Below are 18733 nucleotides of genomic sequence, written 5' to 3' on the forward strand. Positions count from 1 at the left end.
GGTAAGACTCCGTGCTTCCACTGCACAGGGTGCAGGTTTGATGCTTCATCAGGAAACTAAGATCCTGCATGCTGTGCATGGTATGGCCAAAAAAAAAAGTAAACTCAGAGACCCTGAAAGGACATTTAACTAATAGTCTAGTTAATTTAGAAACATATAAGTCTATTGATTAAACAATAAATAGAAACTTGGTCCATTTTATAATTGGATTGTTTGTTTTGTTGTTGTTATTGAGTTGTATGAGTTCTTTTTATACTTTGAATATTAACCACTTGTCCGATATATGGTTTGCAAATATTTTCTCCCATTCCATAAGTTGCATTTTATTTATTTATTTTTGATGTTTCCTTTTCCGTGAGTAAGCTTTTTAGTTTGATATAGTCCCATTTGTTGATTTTTGCTTTTGTTGCTTGTGCTTTAGGTGTCATATATAAAAAATCATTGCCAAGGCCAATGTCAAGGAGCTTCTTTACTGTTTTCTTCTGGGAGTTTTATGGTATCAGGTCTTACACTTAATCCTTTAATGTATCTTGAGTTATTTTTTAAGTGATGTAAGGTAGGGGTCCAATTTCATTTTTCTGCATGTGGCAGAAAAATGAAGTAATCTGCCAGTTTTCTGCCAGTTTTCCCATTTGTTGAAGACACTATGCTTTCTCCATTGGGTGTTCTCCACTTCCTTGTCAAATATTAGTTCTGAGCTATTATGTTCCATTGGTCTATGTGTCTATTTTTATGCCAGTATAATACTGCTTTTGTTACTTTAGCTTTGTAATGTAGTTTGAAATCAAGAAGTGTGATGCTTCCCTGGTGGTGCAGGGGCTTCCCTGGTGGTGCAGTGGTTGAGAGTCCGCCTGCCAATGCAGGGGACACGGGTTCGTGCCCCGGTCTGGGAAGATCCCACATGCCACGGAGCGGCTAGGCCCGTGAGCCATGGCCGCTGAGCCTGCGCATCCGGAGCCTGTGCTCCGCAATGGGAGAGGCCACAACAGTGAGAGGCCCGCGTACCGCAAAAAAAAAAAAAAAAAAAAAAGAAGTGCGACGCCTCTAGCTTTGTTCTTTCTCAGGATTGCTTTGGCTATTCAGGCTCTTGTGGTTCCATACAAATTTTAGGATTGTTTTCCTATTTCTGTGAAAAATGCCATTGGAATTTTGATATGGATTATGTTAAATCTATAGATGACTTTGGGTAGTGTGGACAATTTAACAATATTAATTCTTCCTATAAATGAACACTAAATAGACACTTTCCAGAGAAGGCATCCAGATGGCCAACAAGTACATGAAAATTACTCACCATCACCAATCATCAGGGAAATGTAAATCAAAACCACAGTGAGCTATCACCTCACATCTTTTAGACTGGATATCATTAAGAAATCAAGAAATAACAAGTGTTCCTGTGGACGTGGAGAAGAGGGAACCCTTATACACTGTTAGTAGGAAAGCAAATTGTTTCAGCCACTGTGGAAAACAGTATGGAGATTCCTCAAAAAATTAAAAATAGAACTACCATATGATCTAGCAATTCTGGGTATATATTCAAAGGAAATGAAAACAGGGCATCAGAGATATATATGCACATCCATGAGATAAGTCAGATAGAGAAAGATAAATGTTTTATGTTATCACTTATATGTAGAATATAAAAAATGCCACACTCAAAAACAGAAAGTAGAATGGTGGTTACCAGAGGCTGAGGATGGGGGAATAGGGGAGTTGTTGTTAAAGGGTACAAACTAGCAACCAGTAAAAAATTAAGTCTTGGAGATCTAATGCACAGCATAGTGATTATAGATAACAATACTGTACTACTATAAAATTAAAAGTTGCTTGGAGATGAGATCTTAATTATTCCCACCACAAAAAAAGAAATGATAGTTATGTGATGTGATAGAGGGGTTAGCTAATGTTATGGTAGTAATCATATTGCAACATATATGTATCAAATCAACACGTTGTATACCTTAAACTTACATAACGTTATGTCAATTTTATCTCAATTTAAAAACTTACATAACGTTATGTCAATTTTATCTCAATTTATCTCCACACAAAAACAATCATGGTTGCTTTACACTCTAACATTAAGGGCACCTAGCAGTGGATAACTATCCTCATGTTAAATATTTGATCATTTTTTGTTGTTGCTATTTTAATTATGTTTATATATTATATATATTTTCTTTTCAGCTGTGCTTTTACCCAACAAAACAATCAGTATTCAAATAACTGAGACCAAGGAGCCTTTAAAGTTTCTCTCAGCTTGACACAAACAGTACATCTGTGTGCTTTACTGAAATTCTCTCACATTCAAAGATTGCATGGGTGCTCAAGGATTTGGTGATATCCATGAACTATTCCCTATTTCTTATAGATGTGGTATTACTATTAGATACAAAGGAATTGATTTGAAAATTATTAATATAGGTTTATTTCTGTTATATGTCAACTAACAGTGTCCAATTGCTTTTCAGCAAAACCACATATAAATAGGCATAAAGTGATCACACTTTATTTTTTTTAAAGAAAAACAGGAAATCTCAAGTGTATCTATGAAGTCAATCTAGATTTCTTTTTGGGGATTCTTCTGACCTTTATCTCATATTGAAAGAAAAACTGATTGAAAGAAAGTACATTAATAAAATGCTGGACGTTCAAAGATAGGCAGTGAAATATGGAAGAATGCTACATTTTATTCACATGATTTTCTGATTTTTAATATGAGTATGTAATTAAAACTAACAACTATTAACTACACTCCTTGATCGCCAGTAATGTTTTCCTGAGAAGAACTCAGTTACTTTAAATTATAAAAAAAATAAAATAACTTTAGTTGTGTTTCAAGTCAGGCAGTGATACTAACCATAATTTTATTTTATTTTTTATTTTTTAACATCTTTATTGGAATATAATTGCTTTACAATGGTGTGTTAGTTTCTGCTTTATAACAAAGTGAATCAGTTATACATATACATATGTCCCCATATCTCTTCCCTCTTGCATCTCCCTCCCTCCCACCCTCCCTATCCCACCCCTCTAGGTGGTCACAAAGCACCAAGCTGATCTCTCTGTGCTATGCGGCTGCTTCCCACTAGCTATCTATTTCACATTTGGTAGTGTATATATGTCCATGCCACTCTCTCACTTTCTCCCAGCTTAACCTTCCCCCTCCCCATATCCTCAAGTCCATTCTCTAGTAGGTCTGCATTTTTATTCCCGTCTTGCCCCTAGGTTCTGACCATTTTCTTTCTTTTGTTTTTTTTTTTTTTAGATTCCATATATATGTGTTAGCATACGGTTTTTGTTTTTCTCTTTCTGACTTACTTCACTCTGTATAACAGTCTCTAGGTCCATCCACCTCACTAAAAATAACTCAGTTTCATTCCATTTTATGGCTGAGTAATATTCCATTGTATATATGTGCCACATATACCTAGGTTTTCCTCTAAGGGTTTGATTGTGTCTAGCCTTACATTTAGGTCTTTAATCCATTTGGAGTTTATTTTTGTGTATGGTGTTAGGAAGTGTCCTAATTTCATTATTTTACATGTAGCTGTCCAGTTTTCCCAGCACCACTTATTGAAGAGGCTGTCTTTTCTCCACTGTATATTCTTGCCTCCTTTATCAAAGATTAGTTGACCATATGTGCATGGGTTTATCTCTGGGCTTTCTATCCTGTTCCATTGATCTATCTTTCTGTTTTTGTGCCAGTGCCATACTGTCTTGTTTACTGTAGCTTTGTAGTATAGTGTGAAGACAGGGAGCCTGATTCCTCCAGCTCCGTTTTTCTTTCTCAAGATTGCTTTGGCTATTCGGGGTCTTCTGAGTTTCTGTACAATTTGTGAAATTTTTTGTTCTAGTTCTGTGAAAAATGCCAGTGGTAGTTTTATAGGGATTGCATTGAATCTGTGGATTGCTTTGGGTAGTAGAGTCATTTTCACAATGTTGATTCTTCTAATCCAAGAACATGGTATATCTCTCCATCTATTTGTATCATCTTTAATTTCTTTCATCAGTGTCTTATAATTTTTTGCATACAGGTCTTTTGTCTCCTTAGGTAGGTTTATTCCTAGATATTTTATTCTTTATGTTGCAGTGGTAAATGGGAGTGTTTTCTTAATTTCACTTTCAGATTTTTCATCATTAGTATATAGGAATGCAAGAGATTTCTGTTCATTAATTTTGTATCCTGGTAATTTACCAAATTCATTGATTAGCTCTAATAGTTTTCTGGTAGCATCTTTAGGATACTCTATGTATAGTATCATGTCATCTGCAAACAGTAACAGCTTCACTTCTTCTTTTCCAATTTGGATTCCTTTTATTTCTTTCTCTTCTCTGATTGCTGTGGCTAAAACTTCCAAAACTGTGTTGACTAATACTGGTGAGAATAGGCAACCTTGTCTTGTTCCTGATCTTAGTGGAAATGGTTTTAGTTTTTCACCATTGAGAACGATGTTTGCTGTGGGTTTGTCATATATGGCCTTTATTATGTTGAGAAATGTTCCCTCTATGCCTACTTTCTGGAGGGTTTTTTTCATAAATGGGTGTTGAATTTTATCAAAAGCTTTTTCTGCATATATTGAGATGATCATATGGTTTTTCTCCTTCAATTTTTTAATATGGTGTATCACATTGATTGATTTGCATATATTGAAGAATCCTTGCATTCCTGGGATAAACCCCACTTGATCATGGTGTGTGATCCTTTTAATGTGCTGTTGGATTCTGTTTGCTAGTATTTTGTTGAGGGTTTTTGCATCTATGTTAATTAGTGATATTGGCCTGTAGTTTTCTTTCCTTGTGACATTTTTATCTGGTTTTGGGATCAGGGTGATTGTGGCCTTGTAAAATGAGTTTGGGAGTGTTCCTCCCTCTGCTATATTTTGGAAGAGTTTGTGAACAATAGATGTTAGCTCTTCTCTAAATGTTTGAAAGAATACGCCTGTGAAGCCATCCGGTCCTGGGCTTTTGTTTGTTGGAAGATTTTTAATGACATTTTCAATTTCAGTGCTTGTGATTGGTCTGTTCATATTTTGTGTTTCTTCCTGGTTCAGTCTCAGAAGATTGTGCATTTCTAAGAATTTGTCCATTTCCTCCAGGTTGTCCATTTTATTGGCATATAGTTGCTTGTAGTAATCTCTCATGATCCGTTGTATTTCTGCACTGTCAGTTGTTACTTCTCCTCTTTCATTTCTAATTCTATTGATTTGAGTCTTCTCCCGTTTTTTCTTGATTAGTCTGGCTAATGGCTTATCAATTTTATTTATCGTCTCAAAGAACCAGCTTTTAGTTTTATTGATCTTTGCTATCATTTCCTTCATTTATTTTACATTTATTTCTGCTCTGATCTTTATGATTTCTTTCCTTCTGCTAACTTTGGGGGGTTTTTGTTCTTCTTTCTCTAATTGCTTTACGTGTAAGGTTAGGTTGTTTATTTGAGATGTTTCTTGTTTCTTAAGGTAGGATTGTATTGCCATAAACTTCCCTCTTAGAACAGCTTTTGCTGCATCCCATAGGTTTGGGGTCATTGTGTTTTCATTGTCATTTGTTTCTAGGTATTTTTTGCTTTCTTCAGCGATCTCTTGGTTATTAAGCAGTGTGCTGTTTAGCCTCCATGTGTTTGTATTTCTTGCAGATTTTTTCCTGTAATTGATATGTAGTCTCATAGCATTGTGGTTGGAAAAGATACTTAATGAAATTTCAATTTTCTTAAATTTACCAAGGCTTGATTTGTGACCCAAGATATGATCTATCCTGGAGAATATTCCATGAGTACTTGAGAAGAATGTGTATTATGTTATTTTAGGATGGACTGTCCTGTAAATATCAATTAAGTCCATCTTCTTTAATGTATCATTTAAAGATTGTGGTTCCTTATTTATTTTCATTTTGGATGATCTGTCCATTGGTGAAAGTGGGGTGTTAAAATCCCCTACTATGATTGTGTTACTATCGATTTCCCCTTTTATGGCTGTTACTATTTGCCTTATGTATTAATGTGCTCCTATGTTGGCTGCATAAATATTTACAATTGTTATATATTCTTCTTAGTTCGATCCCTTGATAATTATCTAGTGTCCTTCTTTGTCTCTTGTAATAGTCTTTGGTTTAAAGTCTATTTGTCTGATATGAGAATTGCTACTCCAGCTTTCTTTTGTTTTCCATATGCATGGAATATCTTTTTCCATCCCCTCACTTTCAGTCTGTATGTGTCCCTAGGTCTGAAGTGGGTCTCTGGTAGACAGCATATATACGGGTCTTGTTTTTGTATACATTCAGCCAGTCTATGTCTTTTGGTTAGAGTATTTAATCCATTTACATTTAAGGTAATTATTGATATGTATGTTTCTATTACCATTTTCTTAATTGTTTTGGGTTTATTATTGTAGGTCTTTTCCTTCTCTTGTGTTTCCTGCCTAGAGAAGTTCCTTTAGCATTTGTTGTAAAGCTGGTTTGGTGGTGGTGAATTCTCTAAGTTTTACTTGTCTGTAAAGATTTTAATTTCTCCATCAAATCTGAAGGAGATCCTTGCTGGGTAGAGTAATCTTGGTTGTAGATTTTTCTCCTTCATCACTTTAAATGTGTGCTCCTACTCCCTTCTGGCTTGCAGAGTTTCTGCTGAAAGATCAACTGTTAACCTTATGGGGATTCCCTTGTGTGTTATTTGTTGCTTTTCCCACTATTTTATCTTTTAATATTTGTTGTTTGTATTTAATTTTTGTTACTTTGATTAATATGCATCTTGGCGTGTTTCTCCGTGGATTTATCCTGTATGGGACTCTCTGTGCTTCCTGGACTCGATTAACTATTTCCTTTCCTATATTAGGGAAGTTTTCAACTATAATCTCTTCAAATATTTTCTCAGTCCCTTTCTCTTTCTGTTCTTCTTCTGGGACCCCTATCATTAGAATTTTGGTGCATTTAATGTTGTCCCAGAGGTCTCTGAGACTGTCCTCAATTCCTTTCATTCTTTTTTCTTTATTCTTCTCTGCAATAGTTATTTCCACTATTTTGTCTTCCAGGTCACTTTTCCGTTCTTCTGCCTCAGTTATTCTGCTATTGATCCCTTCTAGAGAATTTTTAATTTCATTTATTGTGTTGTTCATCATTGTTTGTTTTCTCTTTAGTTCTTGTATGTCCTTGTTAAACGTTTCTTGTATTTTCTCCATTCTATTTCCAAGATTTTGGATCATCTTTACTATCATTATTCTGAGTTCTTTTTCAGGTAGAGTGCCTATTTCCTCTTCATTTGTTAGGTCTGGTGGGTTTTTGCCTTGCTCCTTCATTTGCTGTGTGTTTCTCTGTCTTCTCATATTGCTTAACTTACTGTGTTTGGGATCTCCTTTTCACAGGCTGCAGGTTCGTTATTTCCATTGTTTTTGATGTCTGTCCCCAGTGGCTAAGGTTGGTTCAGTGGGTTGTGTAGGCTTCCTGGTGGAGGGGACTAGTGCCTGTCTTCTGGTGGATGAGGCTGGACCTTGTCTGTCTGGTGGGCAGGTCCACGTCTGGTGGTGTGATTTGGGGTGTCTATCGCCTTATTTTGATTTTAGGTAGCCTCTGTACTAATGGATGGGGTTGTGTTCCTGTCTTGCTGGTTGTTTGGCATAGGGTATCCTGCACTGTAGCTTGCTGGTCATTGAGTGGAGCTGGGTCTTGGCATTGAGATGGAGTCTCTGGGAGATTTTAGCCATTTGATATTACATGGAGCTGGGACGTCTCTTGTGGACCAGTGTCCTGAACTTGGCTCTCCCACATCAGTGGCACAGTTGTGATTCCTGGCTGGAGCACCAAGAGCCTGTCCTCCTCACAGCTCAGAATAAAAGGGAGAAAAAGAATGAAAGAAGAAGATAAAATAAATAAATAAATAAATTTATTGAAATAAAAAATTATTAAGAAAAAAAAATTTTTTAAGTAATTAAAAAAAAAAAAACGGACAGATAGAACCCTAGGACAAATGGTAAAAGCAAAGCTATACAGACAAAATCACACACAGAATCATACACATACACACTCATAAAAAGAGAAAAAGGGAAAAATATATATATATCTTTGCTCCCAAAATCCACCTCCTCAATTTGGGATGATTCGTTGTCTATTCAGGTATTCCACAGATGCAGGGTACATCAAGTTGATTGTGGAGATTTAATTCTCTGCTCCTGAGGCTGCTGGAAGAAATTTCCCTTTCTCTTCTTTGTTTGCACAGCTCCTAGGTTTCACTTTGGATTTGGACCCGCCTCTGCATGTAGGTCGCCTGAGGGCATGTGTTCTTCACTCAGACAGGACAGGGTTAAAGCAGCAGCTGATTCGGGGGTTCTGGCTCACTCAGGCTCGGGGGAGGTATGGGTACGGATGTGGGGCGATCCTGTGGTGGCAGAGGCCACCATGATGTTGCACAAGACTGAGGCGCATTGTGCATTCTCCCGGGGAACCTGTCCCTGGATCACAGAACCCTGGTAGTGGTGGGCTGCACAGGTTCCCGGGAGGGGCGGTGTGGATAGTGACCTGTGCTTGCTTATAGGCTTCTTGGTGGGTGCAGCAGCAGCCTTACCATCTCGTGCCCGTCTCTGGGGTCTGTGCTGATAGCCGCAGCTCACGCCTGTGTCTGGAGCTCCTTTAAGTGGTGCTGTTAATCTCCTCTCCCCCCGCACCAGGAAACAAAGAAGCAAGAAAAAATCTCTTGTCTCTTTGGCAGCTCCAGACTTTTTCCTGGACTCCCTCCCGGCTAGCTGTGATGCACTAACCCCCTTCAGGCTGTGTTCACGCAGCCAACCCCAGTCCTCTCCCTGGGATCTGACCTCCGAAGCCCGAGCCTCAGCTCCTGGCCCCCAACCATCCTGGCGGGTGAGCAGACAAGCCTCTTGGGCTGATGAGTGCTGGTCGGCACCAATCCTCTGTGCGGGAATCTGTCGGCTTTGCCCTCCGCACCCCTGTTGCTGCACTCTCCTCCGTGGCTCTGAAGCTTCCCCCGTCTGCCACCCGCAGTCTCTACCCTCGAAGGGGCTTCCTAGTGTGTGGAAATGTTCCCTCCTTCACAGCTCCCTCCCACTGGTGCAGGTCCCGTCCCTATTCTTTCGTCTTTTTTGTTTGTTTGTTTTTTTGCCCTACCCAGGTACGTGGGGAGTTTCTTGCCTTTTGGGAGGTCTAAGGTCTTCTGCCAGCGTTCAGTAGTTGTTCTGTAGGAGTTGTTCCACATGTCGATGTATTTCTGATGTATCTGTGGGGAGGTAGGTGATCTCTGCATCTTACTCTTCTGCCATCTTGAAGCCCACCCCTGACCATAATTTTATATCACTAATTAAAATATTATCTTGAATTTAATTTAATTGTGTTATCATTTTTAAACAGGCTTTTACTGTAGCTATAAAATTTACCTTTATATTGTTACTCTTTAAAAAAAAAACCTCTTTTGAAATAATAAAGATAAAATTCTCAAGGAAAATAATTTTTACCAATACTTTGTTTTATAAAAGTTTTATAATTTGACCAATTTTCAAGTCATTGATATCCTCAATGAATTATTTCATGAGAAAATTATAAATCTTTGTTTTCTGATCAATTTACATTGTCTTTTAAAATTTAATCTTAATGACTTTTAAGCCCAAAATAGAACAAAATATGTATTTTATAATAAATTGCTGAGAATTATTAGCATGCTAAACAATATTATCTCATATTAGCTATGTACATCTCTTTGAACACACTTACTTGAAGTGACCATATATTTTGTGGATTACACATACATTACTGGGAAATATTTTTAAAAGCAAAAATTATATCTCTTGTTTCCTACATGTTAAAATGTTTCGAATGATATAGATATTGTACAAATAAAGCCATTTTATTTATTTTTTATTGAAGTATTGTTGATTTACAATGCTGTGCTAGTTTCAGGTATACAGCAAGGTGATTCAATTATATATATATATAATCATTTTTCAGATTCTTTTCCATTATAGGTTATTACAAGATATTGAATATAGTTCCCTGTGCTATACAATAGGTCCTTGTTGTTTATCTATTTTGTATATAGTAGTGTGTATATGTTAATTCCAAATTCCTAATTTACCTCCCTTCCCCCAACTTTCACTCTCCCCTTTGGTAACCCTAAGTTTGTTTTCTATGTCTGTGAGTCTATTACTGTTTTGTAAATAAGTTCATTTGTGTCCTTTTATTTCATTCCACATGTAAGTAATATCACGATATTTGTCTCTCTCTGTCTGACTTACTTCACTTAGTATGATAATCTCTAAGTCCATCCATGTTGCTGCAAATGGCATTATTTCATTCTTTTTAATGGTTGAGTAGTATTCCAGTGTGTATGTATATACCACATTTTCTTTATCCAATCATCTGTTGATGGACATTTAGGTTGCTTCCATGTCTTGGCTATTGTGAATAGTGCTGCTATGAACATAGGGGTGCATGTATCTTTTTGAATTATGGTTTTCTCCAGATATATGCCCAGGAGTGGGATTGCAGGGTCATATGGTAGCTCTATTTTTAGTTTTTTAAGGAACCTCCATACTGTTCTCCACAGTGGCTGCACCAATTTATACACCCACCAACAGTGTGGGAGGGTTCCTTTTTCTCCACACCCTCTCCAGCATTATTATTTGTAGACTTTTTGATGATGGCCATTCTGACCAGTGTGAGGTGATGCCTCACTGTAGTTTTGATTTGCATTTCTCTAATAATTAACAATGTTGAGTATCTCTTCATGTGTCTGTTGGCCATTGGTATGTTTTCTTTGGAGAAATATCTATTTAGGTCTTCTGCCCATTTTTTGATTGGCTTGTTTGGTTTGGTTTTTTTTTTCTGATATTGAATTATATGAGCTATAAGTTTATTTCAGAGATTAATCCCTTGTCTGTTGCATCATTTGCAAATACTTTCTCTCATTCTGTAGCTTGTCTTTTCATTTTGCTTATGGCTTCCTTTGCTGTGCAAAAGGTTTTAAGTTTAATTAGGTCCCACTTGTTTATTTTTGCTTTTGTTTCCATAACTCTAGGAGGCAGATCCAAAAAACTATTGCTGCAACTTAAGTCAAAGTGTTCTGCCTATGTTTTCCTCTAGGAGTTTTATAGTATCTGGTCTTACATTTAGATAGTTAATCCATTATGAGTTTTTTTGCATATGGTTTTAGAGAATGTCCTAATTTCATTCTTGTACATGTAACTTTCCAGTTTTCTCGGCACCATTTATTGAAAAGACTGTCTTTTCTACATTGTATATCCTTGTCTTCTTTGTCATAGATTAATTGACCATAAGTGTGTGGGTTTATTTCTGGGCTCTCTATTATGTTCCATCAATCTATGTGTCTATTTTTGACCAGTATCATGCTCTTTTGATTACTCTAGCTTTGTAATTTAGTCTGAAGTCAGGGAGCATAATTCCTCCAGTTCCATTCCTCTTTCTCAAGGTTGTTTTGGCTGTTTGAGGTCTTTTGTGTTTCCATACACATTTAAAAACTTTTTGTTCTAGTTCTGTGAAAAATGCCATTGGTAATTTGATAGGGATTGCATTGAATCTGTAGATTGCCTTGGGTAGTATTGTCATTTTAACAATATTGATTCTTTTAATCCAATAATATGCTATATCTTTGCATCTGTTTGTGTTGATTTCAATTTCTCTCATCAGCATTTTATAGTATTCAGAGTACAGGTCTTTTGCCTCCTTAGGTAGGTTTATTTCCAAGGTATTTTATTCTTTTTGATGTGATGGTAAATGGGATTGTTTCTTTAATTTCTCTTTCTGATATTTTATTGTTACTGTATAGAAATGCAATAGATTTCTGTATATTAATTTTGTATCCTGAAACTTTACCAAATTCATTCATGAACTCTAGTAGTTTACTGGTGGTGTCTTTAGCATTTTCTATGTATAGTATCATGTCATCAGCAAACAGTGACAGTTTTACTTCTTCCTTTCCAACTTGGATTCCATTTAGTTCTTTTCCTTCTCTGATTGCTATGGATAGGACTTCCAAAACTGTGTTGAATAAAAGTGGTGAGAGTGGGCATCCTTGTCTTTTCCTTTCAAGAATGCTTTCAAGTATGCTTTCAAGTTTTCACTGTTGAATATGATGTTAACTGAAGGTTTTGCATATATGGCCTTTATTATGCTGAAGTAGGTTCCCTCTATGCCCACTCTCTGGAGGTTTTTTTTTTTTATCATAAATGGATGTTGAATTTTATCAAAAGATTTTTCTGCATCTATTGATATGATCATAATGTTTTTATTCTTCAATTTGTTAGTGTAGTGCATCATATTGGTTCACTTCTGAATATTGAAAAATCCTTGCATCCCTGGGATAAATCCCACTTGATCATGGTGTGTGATCCTTTTTAATGTATTGTTAGATTTGGTTTGCTAGTATTTTGTTGAGGGTTTTTGCATCCATGTTCATCAGTGATATTGGCCTGTAATTTTCTTTTTCTATGGTATCTTTGATTTTGGTATCAGGGTAATGGTGGCCTCATAGAATGAGTTCAGAAGTGTTCCTTCCTCTGAAATTTTTTAGAATGGTTTCAGAAGGATAGTTGTTAACTCTTTTCTAAATATTTGGTAGAATTTACCTGTGAAGCCATCTGATCCTAGACTTCTGTTTGCTGGGAGTTTTTAAATTACTGATTCAATTTCAGTACTGGTAGTTGGCCTGTTCATATTTTCTATTTCTTCCTGGTTCAGTCTTGGGAGAGTGTACCTTTCTAAGAATTTGTCCACTTCTTCTAAGTTGTCCATTTGGTGTATAGCTGCTCACAGTAGTCTCTTATACTCCTTTATATTTTTGTGGGGTCAGTTATAACTTTTTTTTCATTTCTGATTTTACTGATTTTGGCCCTCTCCCTTTTCTTCTTGATGATTCTGGCTAAAGGTTTATCAATTTTGTTTGTTTTCTCAAAGAACCAGCTTTTTGTTTGTACACAATTCTATACTTTAAATTTTAACTTAGTATATAGTGGAGATGAGTCAAGTTAAAATATGAGAATATTCTCCTTCTTTTCCTCCATTTTCTTCTTCTCCTTTCCCACTTCCTGTCTTCAAACTCATCTTTCTTTTTCTTCATCTGCTCCTCCTCCTTCTAAAAATCTAATATTTTACTAAGTGCATCAGCTTCAATTTATTTAACCAGTTTCCATGTACAGGATATCATAAAATGTGACAACACAATAGAGCCAGTTTCAGAAGCAGAGAGAGTTAACCACCAGGCCATCATCAGTTGGACAAGCTTGATTAAAAGACCAGTCTTTGTGGGCGCTAGTACTGGGGGACACAGTGATGGGCAATTAGAATTAAGAATGTAAAACCTTACATAAATAACTTAGAGAGAATCATGCAAGAAGGGACCCTTTTTCTCATAACTTCCACATGGCAAGTGCACCTGAGTGCAATGGAAGCAAGCTGGAATCAAAATAGAGTAGACTCTCTTGATCGAGGGAGAAAATGTGTAGAGAGAAGTCAAACAATGACTAAATATTTGCCTGAATATGCATGTTTTAATTTGGGGGTGACTCAGAATAAATGTTAGTGATAAATAAATAAATAATAAGCAATTCTTATACTATGAAAGAAATTAACAGAGTGATGGGATAGTTAATAACAGGCATACAGGAATATGTCAAGTAGACCACCTGAGATCTAAGATTTGAGAAAGAAGTACAAACTTGATATAGGACAGAACTTGTCTGAGGATTTAAAAATTCACTGCCCATGGAACATAATTTAAAAAGGGAAGAGTTAACTTATATAAAATTTGGAAGATAGGAAAAAGCCAGATGTTTTCAGATTAATAGTATAAGGTAGTAGTGATAGTGGATGGGGTTTCAGTTTCCTGACTATATCGGATATTATATTATTGTGTCTTTAAACATAGTAATAGTTTTGGGTGTGAGGCTTCCTTATATAATTTTATATAATTATATATTATAACTTATAATTTATTATAATATGAAATAATAATGTTAATATTAATGAAAGAACCAGCCTTTTTATTTTATAAAGACATCTTCTCAGATGGATATTGTTTTCCCTTAGCTCTTCAGAATCTATATTGCAGATTTTATTCATTTCTCCTTCTGAGCTATTAATATATAAACATATATAATTGCAAATACACATTTATACACATATGTCTCTCTATATACATTTATACTAAAGATATAAATAGATTATAGACATTCCTACAGCTCACCGAAATTTAACATTCTTTACCGGGAATATATTTATCTAAATTTATTCTTCTAGGTATCTCTGTTTTGACCTTTTTTGGAGTGATGTCTTTATTTCCTTCCTCTGCTACATTTATGATTTTTAAATGTCAAAATATCAATTGCTTTTAAGAGCTCACTCTTATTTCAATATTCCTTGATATTTCAAAAGCTTTCAGTGGTATAAAACTTCTTGCACTTAAAAAAAAATCCATGCTCTGGAATGGATTAAGCTAAAATCCTTAGGTTAAGGCATTTCTTTGTTCATCTTGGTGCCAAATATGTTTATGGCTCTATATAAATGATATAGGTTGAATGTTTGTGCCCCCCCCCAAATTCATATGTTCAAATATTAATCCCCAATAGGATGATATTTGGAGGTACAGTCTTTGAGAGTTAGTCACAAGGGTGGAGTCTTCATGAATGGAATTAGTGATTCCTTCCTATATACTGATTACTTCCTATATAGTGGTCCCTTATGAAAGAGTCCCCAGAGGGCTAACCAGCCCCTTTCCTCCTTCTGAGGATGCAGCAAGAACATGGCTGTCTGTCAGCTAGAAAGCTGGCTCTCACTAGATACCAAATCTGCTGGCACCTTGATCTCTGACTTCATAGCTTCCAGAACTGTGAGAAAGACATTTCTGTTATTGATAAGCCATTCAATCTATGGTATTTTTGTCATAGCAACAGAAATTGATTCAGACAATAGCCAGACAATATCTAAGGGAAGAACACTCCTAAATAAAAGAGGAAATAGGTTCAGATTGTGTTTGGTTTGTTTGAGATACAAGGAGGCTATCATGTCTGGAACAGGGAGAGCAGAGTCTAATGTAGATACAATTGCAAATTAATGGGCAACCATATTGTGAAGAGTATGACAGGGCATTTAAAGGACATTAGCTTTTTACTGTGAAAGAAATAGGGAGTGACTTCAGGGTAATGAGCACAATGGTGGCATGATCAACTTAAATTTAAAAGGGTTACTCTTGATTACTCTATTGAAACTAAACTACACGTGGATGGGCTTGGAGGTAGGTAAAGAGTAAGAGAAACTTGTTTGAATATGCTTGAAATAATTCAGGTGTGAGATATTAGAGGCTAAGACCAGTGGAAGGAATAAGATGTAGTCAGAAATTGAATATAATATGAAAGCATTCCAACAGAATTTGTTGATAGACTGGATGTGTAGAGTAAGAGAAAAAGATCAGTCAGTAGATTCTGAGGTTTTTGAGAGAACAGTGACAAAAGTATGTGAAGGGGGAGCAAGTAAACTGTGTCAAATACTGGAGGTTAAGATTAGACAGCTAACTGACCATAGTCATATGTTGCTTAATATCAATACTCATTCTTACAAGCTTTTCTATTAAAAAATACTTTAAACATACTGATTTTAGAGACTATTTCATCATGCCAAAAAGAACACATGTAAGAAGAAAATATTTTTAATAATATATTTCTGCACAAACAGAAAATTTTTTTAAGAACCATCCCCCCCCAATCCAAAACCTTTAATAAAGACCATTTATTTTGGAACACAAATAATGGTATCAAGACTCAGTAATTTCTACATGAGATAGAAAATATAAATGATATGATCATTGCTGACAAGACCCCTGCTTGGTTGTGGTAAATTACAATATTTATTTTCATATTAATAAAATGGATGATGTATTACATTTTATTTTTATTATACACATAGAAGTTTCAATTAAGTTTTATGATTATGATACAATATCTTTCTTTGTCTTAAGAATAGTACAATAACAAAAATCTTCAGCAAAGTAAAAAAGCAAAATCGGAATCAAATTAAGGAAAATATCCTTTCTATTAAAGTATTATTTGTATTAAACTTTTAATAAAGGTCAGCTAGAGTATGAGGAAATAGAGTGGAGCCACTAAATCAATAATATTACAACACCAAAACTAATAATTGGAGGAAATTTTAATTAAAGACCTATCAGTAGAAAGACATCTTATTTTGGGAACTATAATACATTTAAAACAAGATTTAAAAACATCAAATGACCAATAGAATAATTATGAAAAATTATATTTGAATGCATACATTATCCTGCAGGTGTGAAATTCAGATTACACTGGAATCATTAAAATAACATTTCTTTTTTGAGGGTAATAAGGAAAGGATATTGAATTTGACCAAAATATCTGTTAATATACAAAGAATAGTACAAAACTTTAAAGTACCATTACACACACTCCTCTTTTCAAACAAGTGTGGTTTCAATAGGTTTAGCACACTCAACAATAGTACTATACTTTGTTCTTCTCATCTACAGTATAAGTCATTCCAAGGGACTGTACTCAGATGCTAAGAGGGAAACTATACTCAGATGCTAAGAGGGAATTGTCCATGAAATTTCAGTAACCTCTCTCCCTTAGCCATACAAAGCATTGTGATTTTAGAAGAAAGAAGAACAGAGAATATTTTAATCAACTAGCGGTGCATATTCTCCTTGTAGATTAAATTTTTCAGTATAAAGTTTTTTTTGTTTTTGTTTTTTGTTTTTTTGCGGTACGCGGGCCTCTCACTGTTGTGGCCTCTCCCACTGTGGAGCACAGGCTCCGGACGCGCAGGCTCAGCGGCCATGGCTCACGGGCCCAGCTGCTCCACGGCACGTGGGATCTTCCCGGACCAGGGCACAAACCCGTGTCCCCTGCATCGGCAGGCGGACTCTCAACCACTGCGCCACCAGGGAAGCCCAGTATAAAGTATTTTATGCTTATTGTGTTTAACAGAACCTGTCCTCATTTTTTTCCTAATCAAAACTTTGTTATATTTTTTAAATGGACTTTGTACCCTCTATTGGTCCACACATTTTTTACCCCTGAAAAATAATCTTTTAATTCAGCAGTCCCTAACATTTTTGACATCAGGGACCGTTTCATGGAAGACAGTTTTTCCACGGACAGGGAGGTGGGGGATGGGGAGATGGTTCAGGCGGTAATGTGAGATGGCGAGCAATAGGGAGTGTCAGATGAAGCTTCACTCCCTCGCCCACCGCTCACCTCCTGCTGTGTGACCCAGTTCCTGTGAGGCCCCAACCCCTGTAGCCTGGGGGTTGGGGACCCCTGTTCTAATTGATACTGATATCTCAGAGTAAGCTTAATTCATGAGTCAATGTAACACATTTATAATCTATCCATGTGAATTATATGTCATATGTATAAATCTGCATGTATTTACATCTAAATTGGATTTTTAAATTGTGGGGTTAAAAATTCTCTTAAATTGAAAAAAACAGGTACTAGGAAATTCTTATTCTACTTCCATATCTGCATTTCTCAATAACAAGGGGTATTAAAAACTTTAGTTTTTTTCCCTGTAAATAACTCATAAGTAACCTGTATAAATTGATAGAATCCATTATCTCATGTCTCATCTGGGACACTGTACAGTCGATTCTCCCTTTAAGTTTCAGTCTCTCACTTTTACAGTCCTCTTTATCTGCCACTTATGAAAATGTTCTGTCTAAACTTCTCCAAACTCTCCTCTATTTCAAAACGTGACTCTGGTTCATTGTGGTTTTGAGTTTCATTTTCCTGATGATTAGTGATGTTGAGTTACTTCTGTGCCTTTTTGAAAAAATATCTATTCCCATCCTTTGCTGATTTTTAAATTGGGTTTCTGTTTCTATTCTAACTTTTTAAAATTTTATTTTATATTGGAGTATAGTTGATTTACAATGTTGTGTTGTTTCCAGGCATATGGCAAAATGGTTGAGTTATACATATACATGCATCCATTCTTTTTCAGATTCTTTCCCTATATAGGTTATTACAAAATATCAAGTAGGTTTCCCTGTGCTATACTGTAGCTCCCTATTGATTATCTATTTTATATATAGTAGTGTGTATATGTTAATCCCAAACTCCTAAATTATACCTCCCTATCATCTTGCCCCTTTGGTAACCATAAGTTTGTTTTCCAAGTCTGTGGGTCTGTTTCTGTTTTGTAAATAAGTTCATTCGTATCATTTTTTAGATTCCACACATAAGTGATATCATATGATATTTGTCTTTGTCTGATTTACTTCACTTAGTATGATAATCTCTAGGTCCACCCATGTTGCTGCAAATGGCATTATTTCATTCTTTTTTATGGCTGAGTAATATTCCATTGTATATATACACCACATATTCTTTATCCATTCCTCTGTCAATGGACTTTTATGTTGTTTCCATGTCTTGCCTGTTGTAAGGCAAGAAAATATGCCACAATGAACATTGGGGTGCATGTATATTTTTGAATTATGGTTTTCTCCAGATATATGTCCAGGAGAGGGATTGCTGGATCATACGGTAGTTCTGTTTTTAGTTTTTTAAGGAACCTCCATACTGTTCTCCATACCTTATATTCCCACCAACAGTGTAGGAGGGTTCCTTTTTCTCCACACCATCTCCAGCATTTATTCTTTGTAGACTTTCTGATGATGACCATTCTGACCAGTGTGAGGTGATACCTCGTATTAGTTTTCATTTTCATTTCTTTAATAATTAGCAGT

This window comes from Leucopleurus acutus (genome assembly GCF_964270905.1).
Source record: "Leucopleurus acutus genome assembly, chromosome: 6".
In the NCBI taxonomy this organism is placed as follows: domain Eukaryota; kingdom Metazoa; phylum Chordata; class Mammalia; order Artiodactyla; family Delphinidae; genus Leucopleurus; species Leucopleurus acutus.